General features: G+C 40.5%; 1 pseudogene; it reads right to left on the reverse strand.

Annotated features, from left to right (window-relative positions):
• Positions 1 to 14943: 14943 nt before the first annotated feature.
• On the reverse strand, positions 14944 to 18712 carry LOC130733580 (uncharacterized; annotated as a pseudogene).
• Positions 18713 to 20059: the final 1347 nt, after the last annotated feature.

The raw sequence follows: 20059 nt of genomic DNA on the forward strand, positions 1-20059 counted from the left end.
AATACTCGATCAGGAAGAAACTCGACACGCAGTATATTCGAGATATGTCACAACTCGCAGATAGAGTGAGACATGTCGAATTATTAAAGGCAGAGAAGACTGACGAGAAGGCTAAAACTACTCACAAATGGCCCAAGAAAGAGAAAGTGGCTTACATAGATACTGAATCTATTTATCAAAACACATGTGTGTATCATGAGGTTGCCCCTGATGTCGACATTAATGACATCAATCTGGCTGAACTACAGCCAGGAGATCCTTATGTGTGCAAAGCTCTAAAGCCTTATGAAAAAAGGTTGGGGAAGAACCCCCCAAGGATAACATTCCTACTGTTAAAACCTATACGTTTGATGTAACCAAATGTGATGCGATTTATGACATACTTGTATCTGATGGTTTGATTGTGGTCCCTAAGGACCAAAAATTGCCTTCTCCTGAACAAAAAAAAAGGGAAAAAATATTGTAAGTATCACAACTTTTTTGGTCACTGGACCTCACAGTGTGTTCGTTTAAGGGACCTCGTTCAGGGAGCACTGGATTTAGGAAGGCTCAAGTATGGCGAAAAGGCTAAAGCTAGGGCAGATGAAAGTCGACTCAGACTCATTGCAGAAAGCTGAGGCCAACTATGTGGAGCCTCTCCACATCTGCATGGTAGATATTGCTGAGAAACTCGACCTGGGTTTGACCCTTGGGGAATCAGAGGCCAAGGATGTGGCAGTGGAGGAACCACCTGAAGACATTAGTCTGGAGTAAGTCTACCCGCAAGCTGGAGAAACTCTCGTCGAATTCCTATCTCGAAGCAAAGATGGGGAGAAAGAAGTCATGTTGTGCCCTAGATACAACGCCGTTTTCGACAAGTCAGCAGCAAAGGCCTACCAAGATTCTGAGATGAAGAAGCACTACCAACAGAAGGTACCTGTGGACAGGAGGCTCATTTACCCCCATGAAGAGCTGACTGAAACTACCCAAGCACACCGCGGTCAGAAAGGCCAAGATCAAAAGGGGAAGGGCAAGACCTACCTCCCCAATGCTGATGTGCCCAAGAACCAGTGGTTTAGGTCAGCACCCCCTAAGCCAAAGCCACGACAGAAATGGCAGAGAATTGGCTTAGGCCAAGGATCCTCTTATGTTAACAACTCTCAGGTGTCGAGGAACTACTCTTATGGCTCAAGGAACTACTATGGGCCAGAACAAATGACAAAGACCCAATTTCGACGTTTTCTAAGAAAGAGGAAGGCTGAGAAAGAAAGAGGTGGAAAGTTTCGATCATTATGGGATATAAAGCCAGCAGATGCTCTAGAAGACAAGTCAAGTTCGGCTTCAATCATTAATCATCTCGACCATGCTATCAAACAAGGGATGACCTTGCCAGACTCTGCCAAGGAAAAAGTGAAGGTGGTAACTGAGGATGAGGATGAAGATATGCTAGAGGACTTCAAGGACAGCGATGGAGAAGACCTCAATATCATTTGCATGGTGTCCATCCTGCCGGCAGACTTCGACAGAATATTAGAAGTTACCGAGGGTGACGAGGATTATTATGTCGGGGAAGAGGCTGATGACAATCCTTTATGCTACTACGTTATGCAGAGGGGAGCTGTCGAAGATGAGAGGGTCATTTTCCAAAGGCCTTCGGAGCACATGAAGAGTCACGTGAAGCCTTTATTTGTATGGGCCAAAGTAGAAGACAAAGGAGTCAACAAGGTTCTAGTCGACGGAGGAGCTGCCATTAACTTGATGCCTAGGTTCATGTTGAAGAAGTTGGGCAAAACAGAGGCGGATCTAATTCCTCATGACATGGTCTTGTCAGACTATGAAGGCAAGACAAGCACCTCCATGGGTGCAATTATATTGAACATAACTGTAGGAACAGTGAGCAGATCTACTATCTTCATTGTTGTGCCCTCAAAGGCCAACTACAATCTGTTGCTGGGCAGTGAATGGATCCATGGTGTGGGGGTAGTACCTTCCACCCTGCATCAAAGAATCTCCATTTGGAAAGCAGATGGAGTGGTCGAGAATGTACAAGCAGACCAAAGCTACTACTTAGCGGAAGCAGGCTATGTCGACAAAAAGAACTTTGAGAAGAACTTGACTACAATTGCTCCCTTGGACACAGTGGCCAACCAGTATTTCAACCCTTACTCGGAGTATTCTGTAACCTTAGACCCAATTCGAGGTCTGCACCTCAATGAGTCTTGCAAGGTGGATGCCATGAGTGGATGGCAGAGTGAAGAAGACGAGGATGCCACAAAGGAAGTGGTCAAGGATGAAAATGTCACAACAGGAGTGGGAATATCAACTAATGATGATTAATTCGAGCCTAGCTCGAATTTCGGCCTATGCGGTCGAAAACAAAGTGAAAACGGCTCTAGAGGCCGACAGAATAGTTGAAAATCCAGCCATCAAAGGAGAAATTGATGCTTCAATTTTGCCTGTCGAGATGATGATTTGAAATGAGAAAGACGATTTATGCTTGGAAAATAAACCAGGTGGTGAAAGCATAGAGGATCTACGCAATCTGAGGTTGGATTGCATTTATGACGATGGCCCCTTGGGATTCGAAAAACCCCTGGTGGATGTCACGAAAATGGAGGCACAGGATCCCTTAGAGGAAATAGACCTGGGTGATGGATCGAAGAAAAGGCCAACCTGAAGGTATGAAAAACGGTAGAAAGGGGGGGTTTGAATAACGTTTTCGGTATAAAACTTCCACCTTAAAGATTTTGACAAATCTTTCGAGAACTTAAGTGCTAAAGATAAGAGATAGAAAAGCACACAAGGATTTTATCCTGGTTCACTTGATAAATCACTCAAGCTACTCCAGTCCACCCGTTAAGGTGATTTCTTCCTTCTTAGAATGAAGGCAATCCACTAATCAGGTAAGAGTTACAACTGCACTTGAAACCTACAAGTGACTAACAATTACACTGACTTAGCTCACACTAAGATTCACTCTCTTAGTCTTCTCTAGGATCCGATCAACCTTGATCTCCTAAAGGAACTAAACAAACTGTTTATCAAAGAATTGTTTACAAGAGATTTGCTTCTAAAAAGCTAATAGTAAACTCAATGAATTTCAGATGAAAGAAAGCTTAGAAGAATTTTTGTTTGTCTTGCGCGTATGTGAATGCTTCTAGCCGTTTCTTTCAGTCTTCAGCCTCTTTATATACTCCAAGGATTAGGGTTGAGCGTTGCATGGGAAATGCTACCGTTGGAGGGCAGTTCTGGAAAATCCAGCTTCTGCTGTGTCTGAGACTGTTAGGTAGGTCGTCAGGAAGGTACAATTGCTTTTGTACTTGGATAGCGACTTGACCTTTAAACCTAGGAGACTTCTGATCAGGGGAATGCTTCATATTGGAACTTGTGAAGCCGGTTGATCAGAGTCAGAGGGAGAGCCCAGATCCTCTGACCATTGTTTCTTCTGATTCTGAACTCAGAGGGAAGAACATGGTCTTCAGAGTATCTTGCTTCTGGACAACAGAATTTCACTAATCAGCTTCTGGATCTTCAGAGTCTTCTACACCATCAGAATATCTGAGCCTTCAGTGTTTCTTGGTTATCAGACTTTCTGGATCTTCAGAGCTTCTAGTGACTGAGTCCACATCAGAGTTTGTATAACTTCAGAACTTCTGAAGCTTTTCCACTGTTCATACTGAACATGGTGAATGCGAAAGCGTTGCTTGGGTTGCTCTTTATACACAGTGCTTCTGATTTGTGTGAGATTGAGTTGAGGTCAGAGCCTGTAAATAGCACACTCAGAAAAACACGTTAGAGTACCACAATTGTTCATATCAAAAGGTTAACTTGTAATCATCAAAACATAGAATTGTACTACTAGATCAAAACTTGATCTTACACAACCTACATAAGTGCCCTTATTGACCCAGAGCTCAGGGACAAAATGGTGGATTTGTTAAAAGAATTCAAGGACTGCTTTGCCTGGGACTATGATGAAATGCCTGGACTCAGTCGGGAATTGGTGGAGTTTCAACTACCAATCAAAGAAGACAAAAAGCCAGTAAAACAGTTGTCCAGGAGATTCCACCCAAATGTCTTAGTTAAAATTAAAGAGGAAATCGAGAGACTCTTGAAGTGCAAGTTCATTAGAGCAGCTAGATATGTCGACTGGCTCGCTAACGTGGTTCCAGTGATTAAGAAAAATGGCAAGATGAGAGTTTGCATTGATTTTCGAGATTTGAATGCTGCCACACCTAAAGACGAGTATCACATGCCAATTGCAGAAATGATGGTAGATTCAGCAGCTGGCCATGAGTACCTGAGTTTGTTGGATGGCTATTCTGGGTAAAACCAGATTTTTATTGCCAAAGAAGATGTGTTGAAGACAGCTTTTCAATGTCCTGGTGCCTTGGGGACATACGAGTGGGTGGTCATGCCATTTGGGTTGAAAAATGCTGGCGCGACCTACCAAAGGGTAATGAATATCATCTTCCATGATTTTATCGAAACTTTCATGCAGGTTTATATTGATGACATAGTGGTGAAATCCCCTTCAAGGGACGACCACCTGCTACATCTAAGAAGATCGTTCGAAAGAATGAGGAAGCATGGTCTGAAAATGAACCCCCTCAAATGTGCTTTTGGTGTAATTGCAGGTATTTTTTTGGGCTTTGTGGTGCACAAGAAGGGCATCGAAATCAACAAGAACAAGGCCAAGGCTATCCTCGACACCAGCCCACCAACCAGTAAGAAGCAGTTGCAATCACTGCTAGGGAATATCAACTTTCTTAGAAGATTCATAGCAAATCTCAGCGAGAAGACCAAGCCCTTTTCATCGCTTCTTCGACTCAAGAAAGAAGAAACGTTTCGCTGGGAAGCAGAGCACCAGAAGGCTTTCAACGAACTCAAAGAATACTTGTCAAGTCCTCCAGTGATGATCCCACCAATAAAAGGGAAGCCAATGAGGTTATACATTTCAGCAACAGATGAAACCATTGGAAGCATGTTGGCTCAGGAAGATGAAAATGGCATTGAGTTTTCCCACTATGATATAATAAAGCACATGTTGTCTAAACCTATTTTGCATAGTCGAATTGGTAAATGGGCTTTGGCTTTGACTGACTATTCACTTACATATGTCCCTTTAAAAGCGATCAAGGGGCAAGCAGTGGCAGACTTCTTGGCAGACCACACGTTGCCTGAAGAAGCCATAGCGTACGTAGGAATTCAACCCTGGAAGTTGTTTTCGATGGCTCAAGCCATAAAGAGGGAGCGGGGATCGGAATGCTTATCATTTCTCCACAAGGCATCCCTACTAAGTTCATGTTTCGAATTCGAAAGAATTGTTCTAATAACGAAACTGAATATAAAGCCTTAATCTCTGGCCTCGAAATCTTATTGGCTTTAGGAGCAAGAAACATTGTCATAAAAGGGGATTCTGAGTTGGTGATAAAACAGCTTACCAAGGAATATAAATGCGTTAGTGAAAACTTAGCAAGATATTACATAAAAGCTACAGGTTTACTAGCCAATTTCGACCAAGCAGGAATCGGCCATATACCTAGGATAAGCAATCAAGAAGCCAATGAATTGGCACAAATCGCTTCCTGGTATATGGTAGACAAAAATAGATTGAAGGAATTGGTCAAGATTAAGGAAAAGTTGAACCCATTAGATCTCGATGTCATGGTTATCGACAATCTAACACCTAGTGATTGGAGAAAGCCAATTGTCGACTACTTGCAGAACCCTGTAGGAACCACGGACAGGAAAATCAAGTATAGGGCTCTAAGTTACACCATTATGGGCAACGAATTGTTTAAGAAGAATGTCGATGGAACTTTGTTAAAGTGCTTGAGTGAGGATGACGCCTTCATAGCAATTTCAGCAGTGCATGATGGCTTATGTGGCGCTAATCAAGCTGGAGCCAAAATGAAATGGATCTTATTTCGACAAGGGGTGTACTGGCCAACCATTATGAAGGATTGCATCGAATACGCAAAGGGTTGCCAAGATTCCCAAAAGCATGCAGGGATCCAACATGTGCCAGCCAGTGAACTACATTCCATCATCAAACCATGGTCGTTCAGGGGTTGGGCTTTAGACTTAATTGGCGAGATCAACCCATCTTCTTCAAAACAACACAAATACATAATCGTGGCAATGGACTATTTTACTAAGTGGGTGGAGGCCATTCCATTACAAAATGTCACTCAAGATATATCGTTTTGGTTTGCTTGAGTCACTCACAACAGATCAAGGCACAATGTTTGTGGGTCGAAAAGTAGCAGCTTTCGCAGAGTCCTGGGGCATAAAACTCCTAAATTCGACCCCCTACTATGCCCAAGCAAATGGTCAGGTGGAAGCCGCCAACAAGACCTTGATCAGTTTGATCAAGAAGCATGTGGGTCGAAAACCCAAGAGCTGGCATGAGACCCTAGGCCAGATTTTGTGGGCTTACCGAAATTCACCAAGGGAGGCCACAGGGGCAACACCTTTTCGACTAGCGTATGGTCAAGAAGCAGTATTACCAGCGGAAGTCTACTTGCAATCTTGTAGAATTCAAAGACAAGAAGAAATCCCTAGTGAAGACTATTGGAATATGATGCTTGATGAATTGGTGAATCTCGAGGAAGATAGACTATTGGCTTTAGACATTCTAACCAGACAAAAGGATCGCATTGCAAAGGCATACAACAAAAAGGTTAGAAATCGATCTTTTATTGTTGGTGATTATGTTTGGAAAGTTATCTTGCCAGTAGATAAAAAAGATAGAAATTACAGTAAATGGGCCCCAAATTGGGAAGGCCCGTTCAAGGTCGAGAAAGTACTTTCTAACAACGCTTATTCGATTAAAGAGTTAAATGGTCAAAGTCGACGTGTGACAATAAATGGTAAATACTTGAAAGCGTATAAGCCAATGTTGCACGAAGTTAGAATCGAATAAGTAAAGAAGCAAAACATAGAACAGATGTGGCCAAATCGGAATGTTTTATTAATTATAATGAGACATTACAAGTATGGCGAAGAGGAAACTTCTAAAAAGGAGGGTTTGCCCTATAGGCACGATACCTAGCCCTCAAAGGTGCCAAACACTCTACTACTATTTCCATCTGGCCCTCTAGTCGAGCCTTCTCCTGCCGAGCTGTTAGCTCGTCGAGAGCAACCGCCGAAATCTCGACAGCCAGTCAGACGAACCCTTTAGGATCTTGTTGACCTAGAGAGGCTTGGAGATGATCAAACTTCTCCATCATCTCATCCATGAGGAAGTCTTGAAAGGTCACCATCACGGAAAGCTGATTATACTCTTCATACAGAGGCTGTGCCTCGGTAAGTAACTCCTGGAGTGGAGCTCTGACGCGAGCAATGATCTGCCTCTGAAGCAGTTGATGAATAAGCCCCAAGAGTTCCTCAACCATGGAAAAGGAAGAGTACATGGCCTGAAAGAGATCCCCTTGAAAGGCCAAGGTACGAATACGACGAAGGATAATACGGCTATCCATGGTTAAAAAATCAAAGGTATAAAAAAGATGTTACTAATGAAGAAGGCTGTGGAGGAGTTACTGATGAAGAAGAGTAAAAATAGCCTCATTTATAGTAAATTGTAACAAACAGTTGCATTAATGAAGGGTAATCAGTTGCCAATTTTCACTCACTTACCATCAGCCACGTAGGCCACCACCGTGAGTGGAGCAAGTTGTTTCATCGTCAATAAGAACGTGGTAAAAGAATGCCATAAATTACCCTATTTCCAAGGAGTCAAGTAATAACTTGGAAGAGGAAAAGTTAGATTGCTTTGGACGATGTCAATTCAAATGGTGTTGAAAGTAAAAGGCAGTGTAATAGGAATTAATTCGACAATAAAAATATAGGTGGATATCACTGGACAACCCATGTCGAAATCCGTGCCAATTCAAACACTGAACCATTGTCGAAATACATACTTAAGTCAGCATCACATAAATTGGCAACAAAGGCCACCCAAGATCATAGTCATTACAGGCCAAGAGAATAAAAAGAAAGAAGGATGAAAATCCTAATACTTTGACTTAAAAGCTTCAAGTTGGCCTTTGGCAGCAGCAATTTTGGCTTCCAAACTCTGCTTAGCAAGAGTGTCGACTTCGATTTCTTTGGAGAGTTTGGAGGTAGACAACATCAACTTCTTGCACTCATCAGCAAGAGCAGCCAAGCAGGTGTTCACAGCAAGGCCCTCTTCAACCAAGGTCGCCCTCTCCTTTTCCAGCTTAACCATCTCTCTTTAAAGCTCATCGAGCCGATTGTCGATACTTGCCAAATCAGAGGCTATCAAGGTCTTCCTTGCATTCAGTTTGAGAACTTCATCTTTCATATTCGAGATTTGACTTGTACCAGAAGCAACCCGCGCCCCCTTGCTCTTGATGATTTGGCCCACGTTCTTGGCTTGATCGAAGACAGCTAAGAGATCAACCAAGAAGGTTTGCAACTCGACAAGGGCAACAGCCTGAGCATGGTCAAGACACTGACCAATGAGGAAAGTGAGTAGCTCCTTAACCTCATGACTAGCCTTAGGGTCAGCCTGAACCCGATCAAGAAAACCTTCAGTAAAGATCAGGCTCTTAAGCTTGGCCAAGTTCTCGTTGATTTGATCAGCATTGGCCACCCCACGGGGCTCAGCAGTCTGGGCAACGTCGACCTGGGGTGGTGGAGAATCAAGGTCTAGAGTACCATCGAGAAAACCTTGGATGGCACCAAGAGGGTCCTTGGCAAAGAGAGCATCTAACTTTTCACTAGAAGCATGGGACAAGGCTGTAGTCCTCGAAGAAGCTGAACCTCCTTTAGCTTGCGGAGAAAGCAGAGCCATTCCAGAGTCTTGTTGAGCCTTGGGAACGGGGGAAGCCTGAGTCGAGGTTTGGGCCCCAACGCCAGCAGCAACAGGAGACTTAGGAGGAGGCATGACGCCAATCACTTGGTCAGGCTGAGTGACTGGGAGCACCTGGTCCTCACCACTTTGAACTTCGACATGTGGCACACTTTGCTCACGGGCAGGAGGGGAGGTGCTCTGAGTATCCTGCGGAGGAAAATTAGAAAGGTTATCTCGACATTCCTTGGTATAATAAGGTTCACAACCAGGATGCTGGCAAGCAATTGGCTTTGAATTGAAATAGAACGTCAACTTGTCCCACACAGGGTCTAACTCGCTAGATTCTAAACTCGAACTCGAGGACTCCAAACTGCGCAAAGGACTCGACAGAACGACTGGAGGAGGATAACGAGGAAACAGGTTGGCTCGAGGCACAACCATTTTAGACATGCCAACCCTCTGAAGAACGAAGAGCAAAAATCCTTGAGGGAAGAAAAAGGGAAAACAAATTGAAATAGGCCATTGCCAACAATGGGTTACCTTGTGAGCAGACCTCTTGTGAGGACTGGAACTCGTTGAACTCTTGGAAAGTTGGGAAGAGTGGCTACCAGACTTGCGACCAGATTTGGATTTATTTTTGGGAACTTTTTCGACTGAAGCCTTCTCACCGTGTTTGCGTTTGGGCGTGGCTGAATCAGGGATAGGCAGGTCTTCATGAGGAGGGGGACTGGAAGCAGAGTGTTCTTACACTTCGACCTAGGTGAAGAGCAAAACATAAGTACCATCGCCAAAACATATGGAAAGATGGATGTAAGCAGGAAACTTCAAACCTTATCAATGGCTTGACCATCATCTCCTTCAATCATTCCAGGACGGCTAGTAGATTTAGCCGGAGAGGGTTTGCTGACAGCTGAACCACTGGCCCCTTTGCCCTTTTTCTGACTGGCAGAAGTGGTAGGAATGGCTTTTCTTTTTCGACTCTAAAAAAAATGAAAAATTAGCACAATATACATGCTTAAAAAGAAGGAAGCCTCAGCCAGATATTACCTTGTCACATTAAGCTTATCAGCCAAGCTGGCGTCATCGTCGTCATCATCATCAACAATTTCAATGGTAGCTGGAGGCACTTGAGGAGTTGGTCGAGGAATTGGCTCAGCTGCAAAGAGTTAAAGGAAAAGGGGTCAAGCAACAAATATCGCAAGAAGGCCAGGTCGAAATAGTTACCTTGACCAATACACGCGTTTAGCGAGTGGTTGAAGATTTCGACCGGCACATGTAAAGGAAAATTCCATGGGTAGTATTTGGTCCAGGTCACTCGCTTCCGAGGAGGCAACGCCTCATTCCAAATATTCTTTATACTTACGTGGTCAACCCATTTAGGAAGGACCAATGGAAAGGCCAAAGCATACTCACAGGTAGGCAACGGTGGGAATTTAAAGCCAGTTTTACGAGTAACAAAAGAAAGACCATCCTCATGGGAAGGGATGACCAACCGAGATTTTTTGGCTTTAGACTCCCACTTTTGCCTGGGCACCCGGGCTACATTAGCAACAGTTTCTCGAAGTCGAGGACCTAGAAAATATACCACACCAAAGAATTGTTGAAAAGCGTTGATTTCGGCCAGGTGCATACCTTTGGTCTTCTTGGGAGCATGTTTTTGCAAAAGAAAAGCATTTGTCATGCATTGAAGACAATCCTCAAGCTTCATCGAAATTTCAGTCCAATACTCGGACCACCAGGTTTTAAATGACTTGGTAACATAGTAAGAAGAGACGAAAGGGAAAGGACTAAGGTTGAGCAGTTTCTTGTTGTAGTGGTGAACGGTATTGTCGAAAACACTAGTCTTGGTGACGGCGCCAGGATAAAGAACAAGGGTATTGTCGAATAAGGTGTTGGGCATGTCCTGACTTAACCCAAATTGTCGAGAAACTAGCTGAGGGTTGTAACTACACAGGGTGTAATCGTTGCTGGCAAAACCTATCGTTAAAACTCTAGGAGATAATATAGTTTGCCAGAGTTCAAGTTGGTGTTTGGAAAGATCTCCTGAATTAGGAAGGTTGAGGTACGAATTTCTCAACCATCTCGGGCCATGACTTGGTTTGTTGTATGGGGCATAACTGGATCGGTAATGTTTCAACACGAAAAACATAGTAAAATACTTCTTAAAATCCGCCTCAAAGGTAGAAGCATCGTAAGGAGGGGTTAAAGTTTCAAGTCTGTGAGCATCAATCCTCGTGTTGGAGACTGCAGAAGGAGTTTTCTTGGCCGGCAGAAACGATTCGAAAACTGCGTTCAACCAGAGTTGAAGCAACCATAAGGGACCGACCGCGTTCAAAGAAGTGATTTTGGGATCTCGAATATCAGCCACTGCTTCGTTGATCATCTGGTAAAGATTGCCGAGAACAAGCTTGGCCATTGCGACCTTTCGACCTTCATGAAGCAAGTTAGCCAGAGGAAGGAGTTTGGCAGGAATCCTTAGGGACTTGGTGCAAAAGACATAGGCAGAGAGCCAATACAGGAGAAAAGCGACATGCTCAGCATCAGAGACTTCACCTTCTTCGACGTAATGGTCTTTGATAAATCGACTAAAGGCCACATTGTCTGTTGAAATTGCGATAGGCTTAACCGGGGCAGCGGTAGAGTGATAGTCATCACCCATGGGTCAGAGGCCAGCAATCGTAGCAACGTCGAGAAGGGTTGGGGTGATCATACCAAAGGGAACATGGAAACTGTTGGTAGACCTCTCCCAGAAGTAGAATGAGCTCAAAAGCATGGCAGGATGGTATGAAATGGGTGACCTCGACAATTGGATTAGGTCGAAAATCCCAGTGTTTTTCCAATGTTGAGACTTGCAAGCTTCTACCCTATCATGCCATTTTAAATAAGCTCCATCGTTAGCAGTTGGATTGAAAGGGGCAGATCAAAAAGCTCTCTTGGGGTCACTCAGAAAAGGCAAGCGATAGGAAGATCGAAAAGCCAATATAAGTTCCTTTCCTCGAATACTAGGGTGAAATGTTTCATAGTCATCGGGGAGGCTAGTGGGTCTATTCTCTCTCACTTTTTTCAGAGGTCCTAAAATGGCGCGTAAGGTACCATTAACAGAGAAAGGAATGAGTACCTGAGATTTTCAGATAGCTCTCTTCTCTTCTTCATACGGTGGGTCTGGAATAGGGACACATTTGGCCTCACCCATTTTGAGGTCAGAAGCCAACGGAACAGCGTCGCCAGAATCGGAAGCCATGGAAATGGTTGAAAGGTTTGCTGAAGAAAATGGGGAAGTAGGAATTGCAGAGAGTTTCAGAGAAGTTTTGAGAATTTGAAAAGCATAAAGCTTGTAAAGAAACATCATGGCGTATTTATAGACAAGCGGACGTGAAGCGGCATTATGTAATGCTGTATAAAATTTGAAATCCCAACGGTTATTATATTATTAAAACCGATGCTCCCTAGGTTGTAGGCGAAAAGGGCAATTATAGCTCTAGTGAAAAAGCTAAAACCGTCAGCAGGAAAGTCAGACGCTATGACTATTGATTGGACCTGAAAACGAGCGGCTAGGATTGCGAGATGGTTGATTTTCTAGAAAAGTTAGCCAAAGTTTCGAACTCAAAAAATTCTAGGTTTCTCCAGGGTATGGTAGTCGAAGACCAACATTTTTGGGGGGCATCTGTTGGCCCAAAAATATTTGGCCCAAAGCCACATGGGCCCGTCGAAGAAATGAGTCCAGGAAAATCAGGAAAGATGCTAAGTTAAACAGATGGCACAATTCGACGAAGCTGACGATGGAGGCAGTTGCTATTTGAACGGGCAAAATTGGCAGGTGCACAATAAACACGTTGCAACAGAAACGGTTAGAGGAGCGTGCTTCCATCCACGATGGCCACCCACGATGCAGGCGAACGGTTGAGGTACACCTCTCCCCCACGATGTAAGAAGCTTCTAAAGCAAGTAGGAGATCGTGGATCACTAAGCCCACTAATTCATCCAGCGAGAAGGAAAATCGCCAAGGACATGTGAAGCAATGAAGCACTATAAATAGGAGAAGATCATTCAGAAAAAGGGTTCCCAACTCAACTCCCAAAAATTCACTAAAAAGCTCACATGTCCGCATCAAAGAGACTCAACGAGCCTAACGTGACCATGAAGGAGTATGTTGCAGAACCAGCCATTTAAGATTCCTGCTTTTTATGCTTTCAAGCTTTGTGTTGTGTTTATTTGGTTTCCTGTCGATATTTTCTCACTTGATGTAATTTCCAGCTTTTCGGTTTATTTCGTGTAACTTTCTTTTTAATTAATGAAATTCGACTTTCAGCCCTTTTGATTGTTTGTTTTGATTATTCCAAGTTACTGAACTCACTCTTTGACACTTGGTTGTCGAAAACTCATATTTCACACACAGCACTTTGGCAAGACGTTTTCCCAAAAGAACCCTTAATTCCCACAACTCCTAAACTTTGTCCAATCAAATTCGGAGAATGTTTACCAAATATCACCGTAAACAATGTGCTTAAGCAACTCTCAAGCAATTTTGCTCAACCATGAGTTATTAGTTCTTAGTTCTTACCACTATTCATTTTGTCTCACCAACCACATTATTTATACTTTTTATTTTCATAAAGTAAAAAATAAAACTTATAAAGTAATAAAGTAATTTGGATGAAAGAGAAATAATTAATATTTTATGCTAAGAACTCAAAAAGTAAAACTCCTTATATAAGAACTGAGTTCTTATTTTTAAGAACTAAGAGCTCCATGTTAGCACCTCCAATGGTAAAGTTCTTAGTTCTTAGTTCTTAACTCAAAAATAAGAACCAAGAACCTTGCATTGGAGATGTTCTAAGAGCATCTCTATTAGAGCATCTCCAATGCAGGTTGCTTAACTCAGTTGGAGCATTTAAACAACGTTGCTTATTTTGAACAATTATTAAATTAAAATGACATGACAATTCTTATTGCTTAGCAACGTTGCAAAAATAAGTGATGGTTGCTTATTCTATTTTCACTTGCTTTTGCATTTAAAAAACATACTTTCTCTATCCTTCATCAAAATTCATACAAAAATGGTAATAAAAAATATAAATCTATATGAAGTATAGTGGGACCCAACCAAAAATAAAATAAACATCTGTGGTAGGAGCAAAAACTTCATGGGTATGTGTCAGTTTGGACCCATAAGAATAGTGTTTAAGCAATCCAACTAGCAACTCATGGTTGGAGATGCTCTAAGGTAAATAAGATGAGAAGAGAAGAAAAGATAGGTAAATCAGTGATATGATTTGTGATATAGTAGGAAATGCAGAGAGAGATAAGAAGAAAAAATATGTAGAAATGAGATGGGAGAGAAAGTGAACTGTGTATGTATCATTACTCCAATTTTTATGAGTAGTACTAAATAAACAATGGAAATGAATTATATTATTTCAAAAACCCATAAGTTCAAGGTATTTACATATCACGATATAATTTACTTAATTATTTCGTAATTCTATATAGGCTTAAAATTGTATTGTCACAATTTTCGGGGGTTATGGTAGTGACATTTCTCAAATAAATATGCAACAACTTTTATAAGTAGTTCACAAATGCAGAGATTATATATATATATATATATGTGTGTGTGTGTGTGTGTGTGTGTGGGGTGTGTGTGTGTGTGTGTATTTTTTTCTTTTCAAAGCATTTCCAAATCATTCTATCCATACCCCAACCATAAATGAATATACATCGAGCCTTAACCAAGGCACCCGGAGGTAACAACAGATGAACATAATATATACAACATATCATATGCGGAATACAAAGATCAATGCTAATTTTCAGAGCAGCGTATTCATAAGAGAACATAGATTCAAAGATAAGATGTATGATAACTTGTGGGACCTCGTGTCAAGGAAAGCACTCCAATTGATCGCAAAGGAAAAAGTGAGAATCGATGAATGAAACTGTTCTATCAGAAGAACACACGACCTTCCTTGTGCACAGTGGTGGAGCTTGACCAAAATATATAGGAGGGCCAATGTGACTATTAATTCATAAGTTATATATGTGAATATTATATCATAAATTCAAAATTTAAGTGCAATGTAAACAATATATTGAGCATACTATTAAAGAAATTAACTAAGAGTCACCTTCAATTAAAGTGCTGCTCAGCGCTCCTTCAATGACTTAAATTCATCAATAATTGAATCAGAACTGAAACTTGTTGCAATCTCTCTTTCAATGTGAACTATCATACTATCAGCTAGGAAATCAGCTTCCATCTTGTTTCTCAGCTTAGTCTTGATTATTTTCATTGCTGGAAAAGATCTTTCAGTTGTAGCAGTAGAAACTGGAAGAGTCATGACAAGACGAAGTAATCGGTCAATCAAGTAGTACACTTCTGATTTTTTTGTTGATGCCAAACATGTACACAATTCTTGTATAGTTGATAAATTCTGCAAACTTGATTCCTGACGAGCATCAACAATGAAATGTTGAAGTTGAAATGGCAAAATAATCTTCTTCTGCTCATTGAAATTCATGGGGTAATATTTGTCTACAAGAGTGCAAATGTCATCAATATTAAAAGCTTTGTAAGCATCCTTAGGAACCAAAGCATAGCTTAGAGTTAATAACTCCATTGCTTGCTCATTAAACCTGTTATTCAACTCTTGTAACTGCTTATCAATTGTAACAAAAAATACTTCAACTCTAAAGTAATGCTCAATTGTAATGTCCTCTTTGTGACGAGAGTGTCCATGTCTTGCTACATAAGAAGCATTGAATTGAAGAACCTCAATATCATGTTTTTCACAAAAAGATCTCACACTTTTGAATAAATTATCCCATCCATCTTCTCTCAAGTTATGAATAAGTGCTTTTGTGGAGCGGACTATATGCATAGCATTGAGTATATCTAGAGTTTTTGCTGCAAAGCTCGACAAAGAGCATCTGTTATCCCCATAAGCTCTCTTATCAAATGCAAGATCAATACAAAATCAAATGAGGTCATGCTTTTGTATGCACTATCAGCATCCCCACGTTGAGAATAAGTGGACCCTTCAACAACAATTTTTTTTAGAACAGAACAAGTTGCACCATATAGACTGATCAAACTACAAACAAAATTGAAATGTGAGCTCCAACGAGTATCCCCAGCTCGTTTCAAAGTACCAATTTGATTTGCTCCTCTACCAGTTTCAAGTTCATCAATCTCTAACAAAAGTGCAATTTCTTCTAACTTGACAACTTGTAACTCATCATATCTCTTACAAGAAGAGCAAACAATATTGATAATAAAAGTCAGCTTTGAAAAGAATTGATGAATTGGAATCATTTCCCTTGATGCAGCAACCAAGGCAAGTTGTAATCTATGAGCAAAACAATGAACATAATATGCATAAGGACAATCATTCAAAACTAATGCTTGTAATACATTTCACTCTCCTCTCATGTTGCTAGCACCATCATACCCTTGACCTCGAATGTTGGAAACATCAAGATCATGCCGAGAAATAATAGCACATAGTTCTTGCTTGAGAGTTGCAGCCATAGTGTCTTTAACATGAACAATATGAAAAAATCGTTCTTGTATGAAATCATTTTTATCAACAAATATTAAGACAAGAGCCATTTGTTTCTTTTTTGACTCATCACGAGCTTCATCAACAACAACACAATACTTAGAGTTCCCAATTTCTTCACGGATATGGTTTTTCACCTTACTAGAGAAAATATGCAAGAGCTCTTTTTGAATTTGATGTGAGGTATATTTGGAATTATATGGAGCATTTTTCAACACAACTTTTGCAACTTCATCATTGTATGATGCTAGTAGTTTTACCAACTCAAGAAAATTACCTTTGTTTTTGGATCCACTAGTTTCATCATGGCCCCTAAAAGCACAAGCTTGAAGTGTTAAAAAACGAACTATGTCAATTGAAGTCTTGAGAAGCAATCGATTCTGCATAATTTGATTTGAGCTTTGCACATGAATAACATTCCTAATATGTCCATCCTGATTCAACAAGTCTTGACAAGCACTCATTGCATTGTTGTGTGGTGAGCAAGGATCGGTCCCTATGTGTTTAAGAAAAGCACATCTCTTTCCATCATTAACTTTCTTCCAACTTCTAAAACCTGTGGCAATGAAGACATCTGACCAAGGTCGTCCACTTGTTTTTTTGCTAAAAAGATAGCAAGGTAAGGAATATGCAGCATCTGCCGAAGGTGAATACTCTAACCATGAAGGAAATATGCTAAACCAAGAATATTGAAACCTTCTCTGACGACCAACTTTACCAGAAAAAGGATAGTGTTCAAGATGCATTTGATATGGACCCCATTTCAAATAGACCCTCCGTACTTCATCCATTTGATCTGGTGGATATTGCCAAATTTGAGAGCGCTTTCCTGGATCACGTTCTAAAGAATTTTCAAATTGATCATATGTAACTCTAGGAAACTTGGAAAGTTGCTTCTCTTTTTCTTCAAATGTTGGAGTTTGAGAACTCTCTCCTTGTTCAACAGGCACAGAAGTTGCATTTTGTTCATCTTCCTCACAAACTTTTCTCTTAAAAAAAGAATCAATTCTTCTAGTTTTACTCATTATTTTGTAGAGAATCACCTACATATTAAAATAAAAATATTAAGTTAATAAGCTAATAGAGGAAAATGCTAAACAAATGAAGCATCAAATTTCAAAACATCCAATTAGAAAAAAAATTAAGTAATAGAAGCAGCAGTAATGTCAATTTAGAATGAATGTTACCATTAAACATTACAAAATTTATGACCTCAAAACAAGTTTACATTAAAGATTCAATTTGGGAAAATTAACTTATACAGAGCAAATTAATATCAAGATACTAGGAAGATCTAAGTCATAAGACATGTAGGTAAGTCGTAAGTGGTAAGCTGTAAGCACAAATGAAAATCACAATGATTTAATGATGCAATTAAAAAAGCTTTACAAAAATAGAAAACATTCTTAGAAATTAACTTCTTAACCTTTTGATCAGAATCTTTGATTATAACTTCAGACAAGAAAAAAATGAGGAAGCTTTAGACTTAGAGCTGCATCTGCACATTAAAAATGTGGTTAGAGCAAGAAAATGGAAGTAAAACAACTTTAGTTTAGAGTTAAGAGTTGTTGTATAATTTTTACTAACAAAAGTTGGGAACAAATACTCTTCATCCTTCACCTTCTGTTTTTTTTAACTGAACTGATAATAGTAAAGGAGGGGACACAAATAGGTGCCCCAATCCAAGAACTGATACATCAAAGAAAAATAGAAAAGAACATGACAAAATAACCAAAGAAAAGAAATTAAAGGGGACGCATGACTTACTGGATCGAAACGCATCAATAAGCTTGGGCGGCAATAGAATCACCTTCTGATCTGTTTTTGTTTCCGTAGTGCAGGGCAAAAGTTTTGGAAAGAAAGATAACAAGTGTGTCTAATAAGCTTTGGAAATAAAACTAAAATTTCACTTTACTAGTTTATTATTAATATATATTTCTCTATCTATATAGCCATATATAATAATATGTTTGGTACACTAACACACACGATCACTGAATCGCCTACTAGCTATATGTACTTTTTCATGATTTTTTATAGCAGTACTGGTAATTTTTTTTTTAAAACAATAGGGTGGTTGGGCCCTTCCCTAGTCCCTTATAACATCCGCCACTGCTTGTGCATGTGAGATGAGAAGGTGTTCTTCCATTCCACTTCTATCAGTAGATCTACATTGGAGGAGGCTTACAACAACAACTGCACAGGATGAATTCGTACCTGTTTTGGGTTTGAGCATTATGATTGAGATGGAGGTGATATCAAAAAGTTTGAAGAAGCAAATGTTCCAAGAAGGTAGATTATAAAAGAGAAGCTTTGAGAGATTGCTTACCCATCTCAAACCTCCATGTGCCATCCTCCTAATAAACTTAAAACAAAGGAGCAGAACAAAAAAGAACCTAAAGGCTCGACCAAACGTGATCCTTTACATTGGGAGCATGTTGATGCGCTTGTGGAGTCACTACAAGCAAGAAACTCCACCCTTTATCTTAAGTGGCCAAGGGTAAGATCTCTACAGCAGGACAGGGAAAAAGGAAGAGACTGACCCTAACCCCCATTGGATTCGCAACCAAGAAGAAGGGCAAGGTCCCTCTCGGCTGGTTCATGAAGTGCCCAAATTCTACTAGGCCCTTTCCTTCATAAAGTGCCCAAAGTATTCCATGATTATGTGGTTAACATTAGGGATGTTGATGATGATGAGAATTGTGGATATAGGAGTGTTGTTGCCTTGATGGGCATGGGGCAAGAAAACTGGCCTAAAGTGAGGCGAGCAATGATAAATGAGTTCACCACACAAAATTCTACTTATCTAAAAATGTATGACACCAAAAAATTGTACCAACACGTCCTAGAAGCCCTACATGTTGCTCCAAAGGAGATTGCGACAGAGGAGAAGTGGTTAAGCATTCCATATATGGGCCACCTTGTTGCTTCGGCGTATCAGGTTGTGTTGGTGACACTGTCGCGTAAGGGCTTCTCTACATTTTTTCCTCTTACTGGTCCAATGCCACATATCCTAGACCACAAACTTATATGTATACTACATGTCAACAAAAATCATTGGGTACAGGTATAACTTAAGTAATATACACTTTAAAGTATGTTAATTAGTGTGTTATTAACGAAGATTGTATAGTCTTGTAGGTGCACTTAAGGAATGGATTTCCTATGTCAGCTCCTAATCCTCAGTGGAATCATCATTGTACTGAGGACGCTCTACATTGGGAGTTATCATACATAGATCGCATCACTGCATATCAAAAAATCCTCACACAACAAAACTCACTCAAGAGCGAAGAAATAGTAAATCTAACCAATGATTGAGTTTATGCTAGTATAATGTTGTAATATAATGTGTTAAACAACGATAGTGACCTTGTAATGTGTTGTAATATGATATGTTAAACAATTATGATTATGTTCATGTAGTTGTTCTGTTGTATATTTTTTTGTTTCTGTTTCCATTTCTACTTCTTTTTCTGTTTCTTTTTTCGCACTTTAAAGTGTCTCACGCACTTTAAAGTGCGTAGATGACACACTATAAAGTTTCCAAATGTGTTGTCTACGCAGTTTAAAGTACGAGCGAAATTATTTTCAGAAATGTTTTCGAATTTTACATGTTTAACATAGGTGGAACTAGATGTGAGGAGGATGGGAATAACAACTACCCTTTGCTAAAAGGGAACGCGACAATGAATTTCTT

Source organism: Lotus japonicus, chromosome 1 (assembly GCF_012489685.1).
Source record: "Lotus japonicus ecotype B-129 chromosome 1, LjGifu_v1.2".
In the NCBI taxonomy this organism is placed as follows: Eukaryota; Viridiplantae; Streptophyta; class Magnoliopsida; order Fabales; family Fabaceae; genus Lotus; species Lotus japonicus.